The sequence below is a fragment of the Podarcis cretensis genome (genome assembly GCF_951804945.1).
Source record: "Podarcis cretensis genome assembly, chromosome: 16".
Taxonomy (NCBI): domain Eukaryota; kingdom Metazoa; phylum Chordata; class Lepidosauria; order Squamata; family Lacertidae; genus Podarcis; species Podarcis cretensis.
In genome coordinates this window covers 22,430,415-22,448,368 of record NC_137186.1, presented here as the reverse complement: position 1 = coordinate 22,448,368, position 17,954 = coordinate 22,430,415, and the positions used below count along the sequence as shown (strand labels likewise).

General features: G+C 50.0%; 1 protein-coding gene and 1 long non-coding RNA gene across 2 annotated transcripts in view; one reads left to right on the top strand and one right to left on the bottom strand.

The window, feature by feature from the left end:
• LOC307205137 overlaps positions 1-17,954 on the top strand; it is an 854,388-nt gene that overhangs the window by 166,823 nt on the left and 669,611 nt on the right. The window lies entirely within an intron of this gene.
• The window catches only part of RBM19 (RNA binding motif protein 19), a 101,121-nt gene continuing 87,598 nt past the window's right edge, over positions 4,432-17,954 (bottom strand). Inside the window, exon 25 of the mRNA XM_079957403.1 lies at positions 4,432-4,769. The gene's annotated coding sequence lies outside the window, so the exon portion shown is untranslated. The remainder of the gene's footprint in view (positions 4,770-17,954) is intronic.

The following is a 17,954-nucleotide window of genomic DNA, read 5'->3' as shown; positions in this document are numbered from 1 at the left end:
AATTACTTCTGCGTCTCACTGCAGCGGCAGCAAGCTCAAGGATTTTTATGGAGTGCCGGAGACAGCTGTGGCAAAGCCCTACCTGCCACCTGGCGTGGAACTGGTGAGATCCACATGCACCCCGATCCAACACCTCTTGTGCTATCAATACTTAGATCAGCCCAGAGGCAGTATGGTATAGCAGTTAGTGTGTCGGACTATGACCTGGGAGACCAGGGTTCAAATCCCCACTGGGTGACCTTGCCCCAGTCACCTCTTCTCATCCTAACCAACCTCACAGGGTTGATATGAGGACGAACAGCTCTGGCAGTAAGTCAGAGGGGAACGGTCGCCAGCAGGAGGCTGTGGGCTCTCCTTCCTTGGAGGTTTTTAAGCTGAGGTTGGAGGAGCCACCTGTCATGGATGCTTTAGCTGAGATCCCTGCATTGCAGGGGTTGGACTAGATGACCTTTGGGGATCCCCCTTCCAACTCTACAATTCTATGATTCTATGAAATGGGGCAGAGAACCATGTACGCCATCTTGAGTTCCCTGGGCAAGAAGGTGGTACATAGATGTGATAAATACAATGCAATAAAAACACACCTCAAGTAGGGGGCTGGGGAGCAATAAAAGAATGAAATCATTAGGGCAGGGATGGCGAGCCTCAGAGCTGGGGAGCAACGTGGCGCTTCAGATCTCTTTGGCCCTTGGGAATCCCCTCGGATCACACTCTTCAACATCCCTTCTTTCGCCTGGGTGGAATGTGCCATTGAACTCTGATGGAGGATAGAGAGGGCCCTGCTGAACCAAGGGTCATGGTTTTGAGCCCCACCTTGGGTGAAAGATTTCTGTATTGCAGGGGGTTGGACTAGATGACTCTCACGGCCCCTTCCAACTCTTGAATTCTATGATTCTATGACCTGGCAGCTGGATCAAGCCAATAGCCCATCCAGTCCAAGATCCTGTTCTCCCTTTTTGTATGCCACAACTGCAGCTAGAATTTTGTTGGCCAAAAATTGGAAATCACAAGAAGTACCAACAGTGGAGGAATGGCAGATGAAGATGGTGGACTTCAGGGAGCTAGCCAACCTGACCGGAAGAGTCTGCGAGCAGAAGGAGGAGGAGTACCAGGAGGAATGGATGAAATTTAAAGGCTATTTAGCTAAATATGCTAAGATAATTTAAATAGAAACACTTGCAAGTACCAGATTGGTAATTTAAATATGTGAAGTTATGGAATAATATATCTAAAGTTAAAATGGAAAGAAAGAAAGATGTTAATTGATTAAGTAAATTTTATGAGAAATTAGTTTTGGAAAACTGTTACAATGATATACATAGAAACTCAGCCAGGGGGATTCAAGGAAGTCACATAACAATGTTAACAGAAGTGGAATTATTATAAGCTAGGATTTATGTTTGTTTGTTTTTTTGATGTTTGTTATAAATTTGGAAAATCAATAAAATTTTTGAAAAAGAAAAAGAAAAAGATCCTGTTCTCCCAGCAGCCAACCGGATGCCCCACAAGTAGGGCCCTCGTGCAAGAGCTCCTCTCCCTTCCTCTGAGGTTTCCAGATTCAGAAGTATTGGTGATTCTGGCAGTGGAGGCAGAACAAAGCCATCGTGACTCGTAGCCACTGATCAAAGGCAACAGGGTGAGTGGTCCACCAACAAGGAAGCCTCACCAGCTTCAGCAACCTGCTCAGGAGGACAGCTGAATGGGCTTGATGGACCACTGGCCTGATCTAGCAGGCTCCTCTTATGTTCTCATGTTTAATTACAACTCCTGTTAGCTTTGGCCCCTGGCCATTCATGCTAGGGCTGATGGGGTTTGTAGTTCCGCAACATCTGGAAAGCCAGAAGCTCCCCCACTTTTGTCCTACAACAACAACAACAACAACAATTTGTTACTTATACCCCACCCATCTGGCCGGGCCTCCCCAGCCACTCTGGGCGGCTTCCAACAAAATATTAAACATTAAAAACTTCCCTAAACAGGGCTGCCTTCAGATGTCTTCTGAAAGTCTGGTAATTGTTTTTCTCTTTGACATCTGGTGGGAGGGCGTTCCACAGGGCAGGTGCCACTACTGAGAAGGCCCTCTGCCTGGTTCCCTGTAACTTGGCTTCTTACAGTGAGGGAACTGCCAGAAGGCCCTTGAAGCTGGATCTCAGTGTCTGGGCTGAACGATGGGGGTGGAGATGCTCCTTCAGATATACTGGACCGAGGCCGTTTAGGGCTTTAAAGGTGAGCACCAACACTTTGAATTATTTGGGACCTATGCCAATTCCATTCTTGGTGCTGGACATCTCTGCCCTTTTCAAAGCGGGCTGCAGAAGGACTCCCGACGACCGTCCTGGCTGGATCTCCCTCCTCACTCCTTGTAAGATACCTCCCTCCTCCAGCTCCTCCTTTCCCCAGCCAGGAAGCCGACAATGAAAATTCACACCTCCCGAGGAAATTATCTCCTCCTCGCTTAATTCTCAGGGCCGCAAGAGCTGCCTGGACAAGCCTGTGCAAGAGAGAGCGGTGGCAAACCATCCCCCGCTTCTTCTTCTCTCTTTCTTTCTTTTTTTAAAAAAGGAGGGGAGGGAGCGAATCTTTCAAGGAGAAAATCCCCCACTGGCTCCACAAGGCAGAGGTGGGAATGAGATGCAGCTGTCTCTGGTGGGGCCCAGTGAGAGCTGCCGATTTCACGCTTCTGGATGCAGTAACTGGATTCGAAAGACGGCCAAGCGGATGCTCAAACGCCTCTCCTCTCCCAGCCCCTCAGTGGCTCAAAGAGCACTATCAAATGGGGAGCAGCCTCTCCTCCCCACACTGCAAAGAGTGAAGGGCTCCCATTGCAGCTGGACCACAGCCAAGAAGCCACTGCCAGCTTCCAGCAGAGATGAGCTAAGCTGTCCGTTTTTGTTCCTATCAGTTTATTATTATTATTATTATTATTATTATTATTATTATTATTATATCCCAAGGTGGTACACACAATTCTCCTCCTCCTATTATCCTCACCACAACCCTATGAGGTAGGTTAGGCTGAGAGAAGGCGACTGGCCCAAGGACACCCAATGAGCTTCATGCCCAATTGGGGTTTGAACCCTGGTCTCCCAAGTCCTAGTCCAGCACTCTAACCCAGGCTTCCTCAACGTCGGCCCTCCAGATGTTTTTGGCCTACAACTCCCATGATCCCTAGCTAGCAGGACCAGTGGTCAGGGATGATGGGAACTGCAGTCTCAAAACATCTGGAGGGCTGAGGTTGAGGAAGCCTGCTCTAACCACTACACCACATGGGCTCCTATTAATGCAGGTGGTGGTGGTGGGGAATGTTTTGCCCTCCGGATGTTGTGTAACCTTTGGCCCGCTATGCTTGCTAAGGGGTTTCTGGGAATTGTAGTTCCGCAACATCCAGAGCCAACAGTTCTCCACACCTGCATCAGCACCAGACATTTACAGCTCTCTTATCCCACAGTCACAGATTCCCACAGAGAATCCTGGGAGATGTAGTTTGTGAGGGATTCTTGAGAGATGTTAGGAGACCCATATTCCCCTAACAGAGGTACCATTTCCAGAGTTCCCTGGAAAGAGGGGCGGACTGTCAAATCACTCTAATATTGTGTGTGTGCTTTCCAAAGGTTGGGAAATGCAGAAACCGGATACTGAGTGAGCCACCGGCTTCATCCAGGATGGCTTGTCTTGCCTATCTTTGGGTGAATTTCTCCAGCTGGACCCATCTCCCATTTTGGACTCTTCTGCAGGGAGACTTTCCATGATGGAAGGCTGCAGCATTTGGGACTTATGAGTTCAGAGGAAAAGCAAGGGAGAGGTGACCTGGTTAGACAGTAATAAAATTATGCATACCATGGAAAAAGTGGATGGAGAAAAGTTTCCTTTCTTTCTCTCCTGATGCTAGAACTCGTAGATATCCCATGAAGATGAATGTTGGAAGAACGTTGGAGCAATTTCTTCACGCAGCACATAGCTAAACTGTGGAACTCCCTCCCACAGGATACAGTGATGGCCACTGGTAGATGGCTTTAAAAGAGGACAGGACAGATTCATGGAGAAGGCTGTTGATGGCTACTAGCCCAGATGGCTATGCTCTGCCTCCACAGCTGGAGATAGTAAAGTGCTTCTGAACACCACTTGCTGGCAACCACGAGAGGGGAGAGGGCTCTTGAGTTCAGGTCCTGCTTGTGGGTTACCCAAAGGCATCTGGTTGGACCCCACAAGAGAACAGGATGCTGGACTAGATGGGCCATTGGCCTGATCCAGCAGGTTCTTCTTAATGTTTTAATCTATTCTGGTGTCCCACACAACTCTGGTGCTTCCAACCCTACCAGGATTCCTATTTCTGCTCTTACATCCCTGGCTGCAAATGCTGTGAAACTGAAGGGAGAGCAAAATAATGGAATAGTGAACACGAATTGGGAGTAAAACAGAGAAACCAGGCAGTGGGAACAAAGGATAGGTTGTTTTATATTAGGATGTGTTCATTACAAATAAGTTATGTACACATTTTCTCTCTTTCAAAACTATACAAGTTATTAAGGAAGGGCAAAAACTGAACTGCGGATAGCTTTTTCTTCCTTTTGCTGGTTCATCAAGCCAAGTTGTTGCTTTTCCTAGCCAGGAAACGGCAGACGAATGAAAATGATGAGTGCCATCGCTTCGAAGCTGCTTGTTCAAAGGACTCTCCTCTTCAGGGTTCACGGGACAGATCCACTTGGCTTCGAGGAGTGGCCAGAACCCCCTTGTTGCTCTCTCGGCCGTGACTCAGTTCTGAACTGGGGCTGGCGGGGGAGAGAAAAGATACAGAGTGTTACGTGGGTGGCTTGATCCTTGGAAGGGAGCATTCTGCCCAGCAGAACTTGAGCATCAGGGAAGGACCTGAGGAAGCTCATGTAATTAGGACATTCTGACCCAATACCGCAGAGCTGCCCCTCCAGTTTCTTATTTACAGCTATTCCAAGGGCTGGCACTGCTTGCCTCCTGCTCTTCCGTCTTAGGCCTCATTCACACCAAATGTTTAAAGCAGTGCAATACCACTTTGAACAGCCATGGCTCCCTTCACAGAATCTTGGGAGCTATCCAGGGTGCTGAAAGTTGCTAGGGGACCTCCCCATCACCATTCCCCTTCCAGAGCTACGTTTTCCAGAATTCTCTGGGAACAGGGAATGAAGGTTAAGCCAGACTGCTAGGGGGGTCACATAACAAGCACCCTTAAGCCTCTATCCCTCTTCCCAGGGAACTCTGGGAACTGTGGCTCTAGCAGAGGAATAGGGGTCTCCCAACAACTCAGCATCCTTGACAACCCCCAGTTTCCCCAATCGTATGGCATGAATGTGGCTTTAGTGCTGCCCCTTGCGAGGAGGAGGAGGAGGGAGACGAAGCTGGAATTTGTTGGCTCCACCTCTCAATGGCTCAGGCTCCACCTACGGCATGGGCTCCCCACGTTCCGCCCCACTGGACTCGACAGGCACCTGTCGCCTCTGAAGCACACTGCAGCCGAGAAGGTTCGGACAGAAAGAAAGCAGTTCTGCAGATGCAGATCTAGGTGCTTGCAAACTATAAATGTGAAATAATTGGTTTGAGGGCCATTGGTTCTGCAATGGCATCTGGCAGAGCCCACCACCCCACAACTCTCCCCCCTCCCCACCCAGCAAGAATTGAAGAGCTTGGGGAGGGAAGAAAGTAAAGAAGGAAAGAGGGGAACGCAATCCCATCTGGGCAATGCATCACGCTGAAAACGGCGCCCCGCATTAAAAATTCACCAGCCAGTGAATTTTCAAGGGATTTGTAGTAATTAGATGACAAAATGCTGGCAAATCTCAAGCTTGCCGAAGATGTTACTGAGGGGTCAAAGACTCGACACTTTTGGCTGGGTAATTTGTAAGTGTCAATCACGCTCAGCCATCAGAGGGAGAGGCAAAGCTCTGGCGGCTGAATTCCAACTAAGTCCAAGGCTCCCAGCCCTTTAGTCACTCTCTCCCCTCCACTCTGCCTCCTCCCCGAATAATCTCAGAGGCCTGCATGCAAATGCAGAGGCTTCTCCTTCCCCTCTCAGACTTAATTCATTTATTTATACCCAGCGCCTCCAGAAGGAGAGAGTGCAAATTCCCTGTCTACATGTACCAACGATGCGCGCGCACATATTCTGCAGGGATTTGCTCCCACAAGAGGGCCACCAACTTGGGAGAAGATTAGCACAGGTTCATGGGGGGTAGGGTTACCAATGGCTGCCGGCCATGATGGCTGTCTTTTGCCCCCGCTGTCATGAGGCAGTTTGGCTCCGAATGCAAATAAATAAAGCAGGGATTGGAAATCTCTGACCCTCCAGACGTTGTTGGACTCCCAACTCCCATCAGCCCCAGCCAGCATGACCAATGGCCAGAGATGGTGGGAGCTGTGATCCAACAGCGTCACTAGTTCCACAACCCAGTCTTACATTCTTAGGCATCCAGACTAGACTACTGCAATGTGCTCTGTGTGGCGCTGCCTTTGAAGACTGTTTTTGAAACTGCCAATGGCCATGGAAGATGTAGTTCTGCAACATATCTGGGGATAGAGGTTCCCTACCAATGAGCTAAATCTTTGAGCTTTCCTTCTTTTTTTAAAAAAAGTACAGTGAAAATAAATTGCGGGTAGCTTGCATGGTACTCTGAAGGTTGTCCATGAGGAGTGCATTCCCAGCTAATGTCAAGTTTCCCACTTCATGCTGAGGTGTGGCACCTATGCTTGACTCTTCCTCTGGTCTGGGACTCTTCCCACTGTCTGAGATTGCTGGGCATTGCTGGCTGGAGTTGATGAGAGTTGGGATCCAGCAACACCTGGAGAGCCACAGGTTCCTTATCCTTGCCTTAAGTCAGGGGGATAGGGAACACTGGGGCCTTCCAGATGTTTTGGAACTCCAACTACCACAATCCCTTATTCCCGGCGTTTCTGGCTGAGGCAGATGGAAGTCTTGCAACATCTGGAGAGCAAAAGGCTCCCCCACCTTCTGCCACAAAGCAACGTTGATTCGTTTCACCGGATGCCTACTTGTAAGCACTCTGGTCCTGGACTTGCCTTGATCCCACCTGCTTCAAATGGTGATGGAGAAACCAGTCCTAGTCTCAATTCAGGCACTGGGACCTCAAGCACTGCGGTCCGGGGACACAGAAAACTGCCTCACATGGAGTCACAAATCCGGAGGGCAGTCCCTAAGACAGTTGGATGGCGCCTTGTACGCCTCCTTCCAGCAACTCCTGAAGCCAGGCTGGTGCCAATCGTCTTGCTCTGCTTCCCTTTGCAGCAGGTCACTTGGGTACTGCTAAGGCAGTGGCTTGACTTCACCTACAGGCACACTCCATTGTCTCTCAAGACAGATAGATGCCAACAACAACCGAATCAGACTGCTTTGGTGCATCAAGCTCAGTGTTGTCTGCATTGACAGAGCCACTGCCAGGCCGGGGGGCTCTCCTAGACCAAACTGGAGACACCGGGGATTGAATCTGGGACCTGCATGCAAAGCAGATGATCTGCCACTGAGCTATGGCCCATCCCTTTACAGACACAGGAATACAGAAAGGTACCTAGGCAGCATCTTAAAAAGCAGAGACATCACCTTGCCAACAAAGGTCTGTATAGTTAAAGCTATGGTTTTCCCAGTAGTGATGTATGGAAGTGAGAGCTGGACCATAAAGAAGGCTGATCGCCAAAGAATTGATGCTTTTGAATTATGGTGCTGGAGGAGACTCTTGAGAGTCCCATGGACTGCAAGAAGATTAAACCTATCCATTCTGAAGGAAATCAGCCCTGAGTGCTCACTGGAAGGACAGATCCTGAAGCTGAGACTCCAATGCTTTGGCCACCTAATGAGAAGAGTAGACTCCCTGGAAAAGACCCTGACGCTGGGAAAGATGGAGGGCACAGGGAGAAGGGGACGACAGAGGATGAGATGGGTGGACAGTGTTCTCGAAGCTACAAACATGAGTTTGACCAAACTGCGGGAGGCAGTGGAAGACAGGAGGGCCTGGCGTGCTCTGGTCCATGGGGTCATGAAGAGTCGGACACGACTAAACAACAACAGCAACAGCCTTATACTGAGTCAGGCCATTGGCCTATCCAGGTCAGTATTACCTGCACCTCAGAAGGTGGAAGGCCCTCCATTAGAGGCTTTTAAACCAAGGTTGGATGGCCATCGGTTGGGGATTTTTCAGTTGCAATTCCTGCTACTGCAGGGGGTTGGACAAGATGAACCTTGGAGATACCTTCCACCTCTACAGTTCTGTGATTCTGTGAGAGCGGACGTTGCTGTGACTCAGCTGAGCAGGCAGCGGAGAGAGCCAGGAAGAAGTTAACCAGGGCCCCAGGCGCCAAATGGGAAGCCCCCGCCAAGGCTGCTAAGCTGTCAGCCTGCCAGCCTTGCTCTCTCCTCCGTCTGCTAACAGAGATGCCTATTATTTTGCTGGCACCCTGGCCCTGGTTTGCATATTTCACTGATTCAGGTCACATCGCCGTACACACACATGCCACAGCCAACGTCTGTTGATATTCTCGGTCTCTCGCCCAGCTCCAGTTTGAGGTGAAAGCCTTCCTTATTAGCCAATTTGGATACCCATTTACTGTGAATTGCTCAGCCTGATTATTATTCATGAATGGATAAATCTGAAATCTCAGCTCCCTGCTACGCCATTTCTCCCTCTCCCGAATGAATACGCTTGGAGGGGGAAAACAGGGAGGCAGAAGTGCCGCTCATTCTCCAGGGCGCAAGGGAGGAGGATGCCTTCTTCCGTGCAGCCCCAAATTGGGGGGGGGCATTAAACCATATGGGATCCGATGCCCCCCCCCACTGAGAAACACGTGGATTTTTAATCCCCACCCCCAAATGTAAAGGGAAGTGGCATGGCAAAATGCATGTTTGCTCCTAACTTGGCAGCAAGGGCAAAGGAGCTTCCTGGATATATAACCCGAGGTTTGGAAATGAAGGTACTGTCTCTGTGCACCTGATGCCTCCCTGCAGGAAGCACAGGCAGCTGCCCTGTAATCCAATTAACACAGCCCCTTGTTTAAACTTCCCGCTTCCCCACCCCCCCTTTTATTTTTGAAAGGACAACCTAAGACGTGGCCATCCTCAAAAGGACCACCTGAGGCGCCTCAGACTGCCATCGCAGACATTGTGTGTGATCCGTGCTGTGCCTGCCCTCTGGTTTTTCAAGTCAAGGCCTTGGTGTTAACTTTCCAAACACCAGGAAGGGGATCCTCAGGCCTATTACAGTTGTACCTTGGATTCCGAACACTTTGCAAGTGGAAAGTTTTGGCTCCCAAATGCCGCAAACCCGGAAGTGAGTGTTCCGGTTTGCGAACGTTCTTTGGAACCCTAACATCTGATGTGGGTTCCATAGCTCCTGCATGGAGCTTCCTGTAGCCAATCAGAAGCTGCACTTTTGTTTCTGAACGTTTTGGAAGTCGAACGGACTTCCGGAATGGATTTCATTCGACCTCCAAGCTACGACTGTATTATCCTCAGGCCTGCTGCTGCTGCTGCTGCTATGCCTGAACAGGACTCAAGCTAACATGGGGGGGGGCAAACATTTTAAAAAACCTAAACATTAATAAAGTCAGAACTCTCTCTCTCTCTCTCTCTCTCTCTCTCTCTCTCTCTCTCTCTCTCTCTCTGATCTATTAAAACATAGAAGACCAAGTCCCCCAAAGCCTGCTGCAATAAAAAAAGTCTTCCCCTGGCAGCAGAAGGACAAGGAGGGAGCAGAGTCTGACTTCCCTAGGGAGGGAGTTCCACAGTCTGGGAGCAGTCACCATGAAGGCCTTGTCATGCAGACACCTTGAGCCTGCCTGTGAGGGTGGTGGGATACAGCCCTGCAGGCCTCTCTAACTGGCTACTGGAACTCTCCCCAGGACATACCCCATCTCCCCAGACCACATACATTTTCCCAGCCTTGCTTTCTATCCTCTGTTAGTAAGAAGGTAAGAAGAGCCTGCTGGATGAGGCCAATGGCTGAGCAAGTCCAGCATCCTGCTCTCTCAGTGGCCCAGAAAATGCCTTTGGGGGCCCGCAGGCAGGACCCAAGCACAAGAGCATTCTCCCCTTCCTATGGTTTCCAGCAACAGGTGTTCATAAACCTCTGGCCATGAAGGCCGAGCACAGCCATCATGGCTGTTCACCACGGATAGCCTTGTTCTCTATGAATTTGTCCAATCCTCTTTAAAACCATCCAAGTGGGTACTCCTGTGGGAGTGAGTTCCGCAGATTAACTCTGCATGAAGCAGTCCTTCCTTTTATCTGTCCTGAACCTTCTGACACTCAGCTTAATCAAACGTCCACGAGTTCTACTGTTATGAGAGAGGGAGAGAAAAACTTTTCTCTACCACTTTTTCAAACCTTGCTGGGTTGTCTCCTGGCTTACCTTGATGGAGAATGAAGAGAGAGAGAGAGGAATGTGTACAGAAGCCAGTCAACTGTACAAAGGGGGCAGCAAGCGCATTATTTGCTTTTCCCACTTTTGCCTATGGCTATGCCCACCAATAGCCTATGGCTATGCCCACCAATGAGGGACGCAGGTGGCGCTGTGGGTTAAAGCCTCAGCGCCTAGGGCTTGCTGATCGAAAGGTCGGCGGTTCGAATCCCTGCAGCGGGGTGCGCTCCCGCTGCTCGGTCCCAGCGCCTGCCAACCTAGCAGTTCAAAAGCACCTCCGGGTGCAAGTAGATAAATAGGGACCGCTTACCAGCGGGAAGGTAAATGGCGTTTCCGTGTGCGACTCTGGCTCGCCAGAGCAGCGATGTCACGCTGGCCACGTGACCCGGAAGTGTCTCCGGACAGCGCTGGCCCCTGGCCTCTTAAGTGAGATGGGCGCACAACCCCAGAGTCTGTCAAGACTGGCCCTTATGGGCAGGGGTACCTTTACCTTTACCTTTTTATGCCCACCAATGCAGGCACCTTGCCGCTTACTTGAGCTACTGACCTTCCCCACTGATCCCCAACTGCCTCCTCCATTGACCAAGCAGCAAGTAGGTGGGAAAAGATCTCTCTCCGCCTGAGGCTCTGGAGAGCCACAGACAGGCATAAGACAAGCCCTGCAGGATCAGGTCCAAGGCTCATCTGGTTCCAGCATCCTCTTCTCACAGTGCCCAACCAGATGGCCTTGGGGAAACCCTCGAGCAGGACCCGGGAGCAACAGCGCTCTCCCCACTTGCGATCCCCAGCAACCACTGCTCAGAGGCATGCAGGCTCTCTTGGTGGATGCAGAACATAGTGGATGGGGCTAGTAGTCATCATAGATAGCCTCCTCCTCCATAAATTTGTCTAATCCTGTTTTAAAACCACTCAACTTGATGGCCATCACTGTCTCCCCTTGGAGTTTCGTTGTCCATGAGTCCTAGTGCTATTCAAGAGGGAGGAAAGCTTTGCCCTATCCCACTTTCTCTGCACCAGGCACCACGGGATTAAAGACCATCTGAAGATGGTTCAGAAACTTCAGCAAATTTAGACAGCCCAGTTGCTCACTGGACATGCTTGGACTGCAACGATATTGCCCCTAATCAACAACTGCCATCATCCAATAATCACGAGTCCTTCCTTGCCTGACGAACAAAAAAAGTTAACTCCTCGACCTCCGCCACATCCTTCCCACCTCTGGAACCCAGACATCGGAAGGCAGCCCTGTGGAGGAAAGTTTTTAATGTCTGATGTTTTGTGGTGCTTTTATGTTTTGCTGGAAGCCGCCCAGAGTGGCTGGGGCAACCCAGTCAGATGGGCGGCGTATAAATAATGAAATAATAATAATAATAATAATAATAATAATAATAATAAAAAATCTTCTGTTATGTTTTACCTTCCTGCTCGTCTCACTGAAAACAGGATGATTTTTAGTAACTCCAGAGGTCTGTTAACAGATATAAGTCTTAAAACAGGCAGATATAAGTCTTTAAAGGCCCCTTTAATCTGGATTGCCTATAGAAAGTGTGGGGAACCTTTAGTTCTCCAGATATCTCTTCCGAACACAGCAATAACCCTTCTCTTTTGAGTAATTAATAACAACAACAACAATCATTGAAACAAACAAGCCAACTGGAGTGTAAAATGTGAAGGGGCAGGATCCAGCCTTCCAGATATATAAAAGTGAATTATTATTATTATTATTATTATTATTATTATTATTATTACTACTACTACTACTACAATAATAATAACAACAACAACCTGCACTGCCTCAGAGTTATCTTCAAAACAAGAATAAAAACAGCCAACCAACCAGTGCTCTACTATTTAAAACTCTTAATTAAGACTGAAGTTTCACCCACTCTGGTGTAATTAATGAATTAACTTGCAATTCCCTCCCCCACCACTAAATTCAGTGTGATTAGAATATTTCAGGGGAAGAGGAGCAGCATTTATTTATTTATTTAACCCCCTCCCCCTGCACGCCGCCCCCAAAACTCATCACGGAGGCCAGAGTCTCCTTTTGACGGAGAAACTGTCAACAAGTGGTCCTTGCAGCTGTGTGTGCAATTGTCCATCAGAAGAGATTCCTTTTATACTCGTAACATTATTAGGCCAAAACAAAACACTTTTTTAAAAAAGCCCCTGGTGAAAGGAGATAAATATCATTATTGATGGGTGTGTGTGTGTGGTTTGAGATATTAAAAGTCTTCATCAAGGCTGGAAAGTCGGGGGGGTGTGGAAACAAAAACAAACCCAATTGCGTGCTGTGGGTGGGGAGGGGGAAATCAAACGGTTAAATTGATTTTCATAAAAATGCAAACTTCAGAAAGCGCTCTCTGTTCTCTTCAACCCCTCCCTCCTTGCCCCCCCCCACCCCAACCTCTGGTGCCTTTGAACATCTGACTGGCAAGCATTTCATATTTCAATCTCAGCAGAACAAATTGAATTAGATGTTGAAACCAAGCTCGCCTCTGTACGCGAAAGCCTACCTGCTCTGCCTGCACTAATCCTTTGCCTTGGTACTGCAGGGGAGGCAGCCTGGGAGGGGGAATCCACCCTGCTATGGAAGACGGTATGGGGAGGGGAGATACATGCTGCCTGTGGCTGAACACTTTTGCTGCATGCTTGTTAGGGGTGTCCATCTCGCTCGTTATTATCCATGAGCATCACTTGCAGCTGGGAGTGCTGGAGTGGGAGGCCGGGAGGCCAACAGTAGGTGGCGCCAGAGCCAATGACAGGCAGAGCCAACTCAATCCTAGATGGGTTGCCTGCATTTGTATCTCCAAGGTAGCGTACATGGTTCTCTCTCCCCCTCCTCATTTAATCCCCACAACAAGCCTGTGGGGTAGGTTAGGCTAAGAGGCAGGCAGGGACTGGTCCCTTCCCCAAGGTCCCCTAAGAGAGCTCCGTGGCCAAGAGGGGATTTGAACTGCTCTCCGAGGCACTAATAGACCACTCTCCACTCTTGGCATTTATATGGGAGCCAGGGCTAGGCGATATCTGGTTTTCAACATTGCGATATATCACCAGCTGAACATTGCGATATACTGATATATCACGATGTCTGAAAGAAGAATGGAGCTATGTAGAGGCATTGGCTGGCTTCATGGTTTTTGCGGCAATGTGATTTTTGCATAACACACACACACACACACACACACTCCACGATTTGCAATATATTGCCAGGTCAAAAATTATGAAACCAGTATCACGATATGGACTTGAAACTTTTTTTGAACTATCTATTGATAACATCGCCCAGCCCTAAGGGGTGCATTCATTTCACTACACGGTTCTCAGTGAAGAATTGCCACCAACACCAGCTGATGATTGACCTACGTTACATAGTGTGTTGACTAGAGTTGGCCACCGTGGTCCCCCCTTGGATGACTCCAACTTCTATCATCCTTGACCATTAGGGCTGATGGGAGCTAGAGTCCAATGACACTTGGCAGGCATCATGTTGGCTGCTTCTGGTGTAAACCCAGAGGGAGGGAGGTCAACAGTAGGTGGCGCCAGAGCTAATGACAGGCACAGGGAATGAAATTCTAGTTTTGTCCCCATCTTCCTCCTCCTTCACCTCCCTGCTGAATTATACACCTCCTGGACTGCTTGCAAGTAAGAAGGCAGGCAGCTGGGGGCTGTCTGAGAGCAGACTACTAGCCATGATGGGTACATTCTCCAGTTGCTGGAGGGGAGAATTGTTCTCATGCTCAGGTCCTGTTTGCAGGTTTCCCAGGAGCATCTGGTTGGCGACAATGAGAAGAGGATGCTGGGCTAGATGGACCTGATCCAGCAGGGTTCTCCTTGAGATGTTCTTGAGACTGAGCTTGGTGGAACAGTGGCCCAGGAGCCCAAATGGACCAATCATCTCCATGGTGCAAAATTAGCAGTGCCTACTGATGTACAGAAATGGCTGTGAGCATATGTGGGTTGTTGTTGTTCTAAAACAGGGATGTCCAACTGGTCGACCATGATCAACAGCTTGATCCCCTGGTGATAGCAGTCGATTGTGGTCTCATTTTCCTCTGCCGGGGAAAAAGAGCAAAAGAGCACAATTGCATTTGCGCACGGCGTTTGGCAAAACTCTGGCGCCCCCCCTCTAAAAAAAAAGCTCAACAACAACTTTGGGTCCCCCCCATGGGTTGATCACTGCTAGTTTTTTCCCCCAGGAGTAGATCACAGTCTTTTGGGAGTTGGACGTCCCTGTTCTAAAACAAGGAAAACATTTTGTCCCCAGAAGTGGAAAGAATTATCCCAGCTATTTGGGGGAGGAAAAGATCTTTTACACACACTTGGCAAACAAAGCAGGCTTCGCTGAGAAGCGAGCAAACTCTGTCCTTAAGAAACAAGAAGGTTACGGATCATAATGCATGTTGGTGCAGAAACGGCTTTAGACCCAGTCTTTAGGGGAATGTTTAGAGGACGCGGATGGTGCTGTGGTCTAAACCACAGAGCCTAGGGCTTGCTGATCAGAGGGTCGGTGGTTCGAATCCCGTGACGGGGTGAGCTCCCGTTGCTCGGTCCCTGCTCCTGCCAACCTAGCAGTTCGAAAGCACGTCAAGTGCAAGTAGATAAATAGGTACCACTCTGGCGGGAAGGTAAATGGCGTTTCCGTGCGCTGCTCTGGTTCGCCAGAAGCGGCTTAGTCATGCTGGCCACATGACCCAGAAGCTGTCTGCGGACAAACGGCGGCTCCCTTGGCCTATAGAGCGAGATAAGTGCCGCAACCCCAGAGTCGTCTGCGACTGGACCTAATGGTAAGGGTTACCTTTACCTTTAGGGGAATGTTGGATCAGCCTGGGTCACCCCATCCATAAGTACATAAGCAGAGTTCTGCTGGATCAGGCCAATGGCCCATCTAGTCTGGCATCCTCTTCTCACAGTGGCCAACCAGATGCTTGTTGCAGGACCTGAGCACAAGAGCCCTCTCCCCTCCTGTGCTTTCCAGCAAGTTGCGTTCAGAAGCATCGCTGCTTCTGACTCCTGCATTCTCTGGCTGCCGTCAAGGCATCTCTCCCTCTGTGATGGTTCAGAGTTTCCCCACCTCTCCCCCTTTGAGCCGCAGAGGTGCCATCACCGATCTGCATGGAAGACGGTCGCAGACAACCTGCAATGGTGCGAGGAGCCCCCCAGCCAGCACCCGCATTACCTGAGACCATGTGCCCTCCCTCCCTCCCTCCTGCTCCTGGCCTATTGCTGCGCAGCACTCTTGCTGACAGGCCAAGCAGTGGGGCGGCCGCGACTCACTCCCCACCCCCCGGCAGATTACTGGGCTTTTTTGGGGGGGGGAGACCCCTCGGCGGTGGGGAAGACTCTCGAGTGGCGGCTCAGGGCTCCATCTGGCCAACAATTGCCTCTCGAATACACCTGCCTCCTCGGTGGGAGGCATCGGGAGGCTCTCGTGATGAAAGGGAAGCTGCCGGCTAATCCCCGCCAGGTTAAGTCGCAGCCACCTTCCCACTGCGCTTCTGGAATAAGCACAGGGCCTCTGGAAGAGCTCTTAATTTCAGGGTGCCTCTGGATGCCTCTGACTCTGACATCTTCCTCTGGAGAGCACAGCTTGGATTCGGGGAGGGCAGCAGCCAATCTTGATGAGGGCCAGCGCTCAATGCCAGCAGCAGCAGCAGCCAGAGGGAAGGCTTGGGGAACGTCCAGGGTGGCCAAAGATCTGAGAGCAAAACACTGCCTTCTGGCCTGTGAGGAGGCTTCAGTGAATGAAGGCATGCCTTTCACCATGTGCCCAATCAGTGGCCCAGATTATGAGGCTCGCCCACATGGGCATAGCCAGGGGATGCAGCTGCACCACCTCCAAATCAAGTACAGTGGTACCTTGGGTTACAGACACTTCAGGTTACAGATGCTTCAGGTTACAGACTCCGCTAACCCAGAAATAGTACCTCGGGTTAAGAACTTTGCTTCAGGATGAGAACAGAAATCGTGTAGCGGCATCAGCGGAAGGCCCCATTAGCTAAAGTGGTACCTCGGGTTAAGAACAGTTTCAGGTTAAGAATGGACCTCCAGAACGAATTAAGTTCTTAACCCGAGGTACCACTGTAAATCAATAAAAATACTTAACTAACTGACCAATAAAGCCGCAGATAGCTCGGTTCTGCCCCCCCCCCCAAAGTCCTGCCCTCCCCTATCATATATCCTGGCTATGCCCATGCTTACCCACATGTCATGGTTCTGCAGCAGTCCAGGATGAAATGGCAAGATTTGGAACAGGCAAAAGCAGGAATTTCTTCATGCACTGCACAGTTAAACTGTGGAACTCACTCCCACAGGAGGCAGTGACAACCAACACTTTGCAGGGCTCTGCTCTGCCTCCACCGTCGGAGGCAGCCATACTTCTGAATGCCAGATGCTGGAAACCACAGGAGGGGAGAGGGCTCTTGTGCTCGGATCCTGCTTGCTGGTTTCCCAGAAAAGGCATCTGGTTGGCCACTGTGAGAACAGGATGCTGGACTTGATGGGCTGCTGGCCTGATCCAGCAGAGACTTCTTTTGTTCAATATTTATTGAATTTACACCCTGCCCTTCCGTCCCAAGGAGGCAAACAGGCACACAATTCAAAAGCAACCTGAAACAGCTAAGACGTTATAACTTAAGACATCTAAATATGGTAGAGGAGGACAGCGCTCCCCCAACTTTGCAGTCCCCCTCAGGGTGGGGTGGGGGCATGAGGGAAAACAGCAAGCATGACTTCCAGAATGCAGGTCCTTCGTTTTAGGGAGCAGGAACGGTTTCTTGTCCTTGGCCCACTAGGAGCTTGGCCCACTAGGGGGAAATTGGAAAATGCCCCACCACGTTCGGACTGTCCTCAACCAGCCCCCACTTGCCTGCCTTCTTAACTGCAACCAGTCCTGGGGCCAGGCTTATTATTTTTTGAATTTATATACCTGGAGGTCTTAGGGCAGTTTAGGAGGTCTCAAGGCTGTTAGCTTCCTCCTCCCCTTCTTCTCCTTTTTTAATTCAACAGGGAGAAGGATATGCGGACAAAACTAGGACCACACTTGTTATGGACCCCACCTACTGGTGGCCTTCCTCCCTTCTGCCCAATCGGAATCATCTGCCATTGCCTGTAAGTCCAGGGTGCCCTACTTTAAGCTGAAGCCTTGTTGCTCCAGGTCAAAGGCATCCTTCCAAACATGCCTGGCTCTCGGGACTCTCTCCTCTGCCATCCTTTGTACTTCCCCACATCCACTTTCGCCCCTGGTCCTGACCCCCCCCCCCAAAGGTTGCCCACAGGGGAACACAGCCCTTAGGCTTCAAAAAGACTGTTGACCTATTAGCAACATTATCTCCCACGTTCCCTCCAGGATAATCTGACGTTCAAGACTCCTCTCCCTTGCATCTTTATATTTCATAACGACCCTACGAGGTAGGTTAGGCTGAAGGGCTGAGACAGTGGCCCCCAGGTGACCCAGCGTGCTTCACGGCTGAGCGGGGACTTGAATGCTAGTCTCCCAAGGTCCTAGTCCAGTGCTACAATTGGATGGAGGACCCTCTCTTATGCCTTCTTTCAAATAACCTT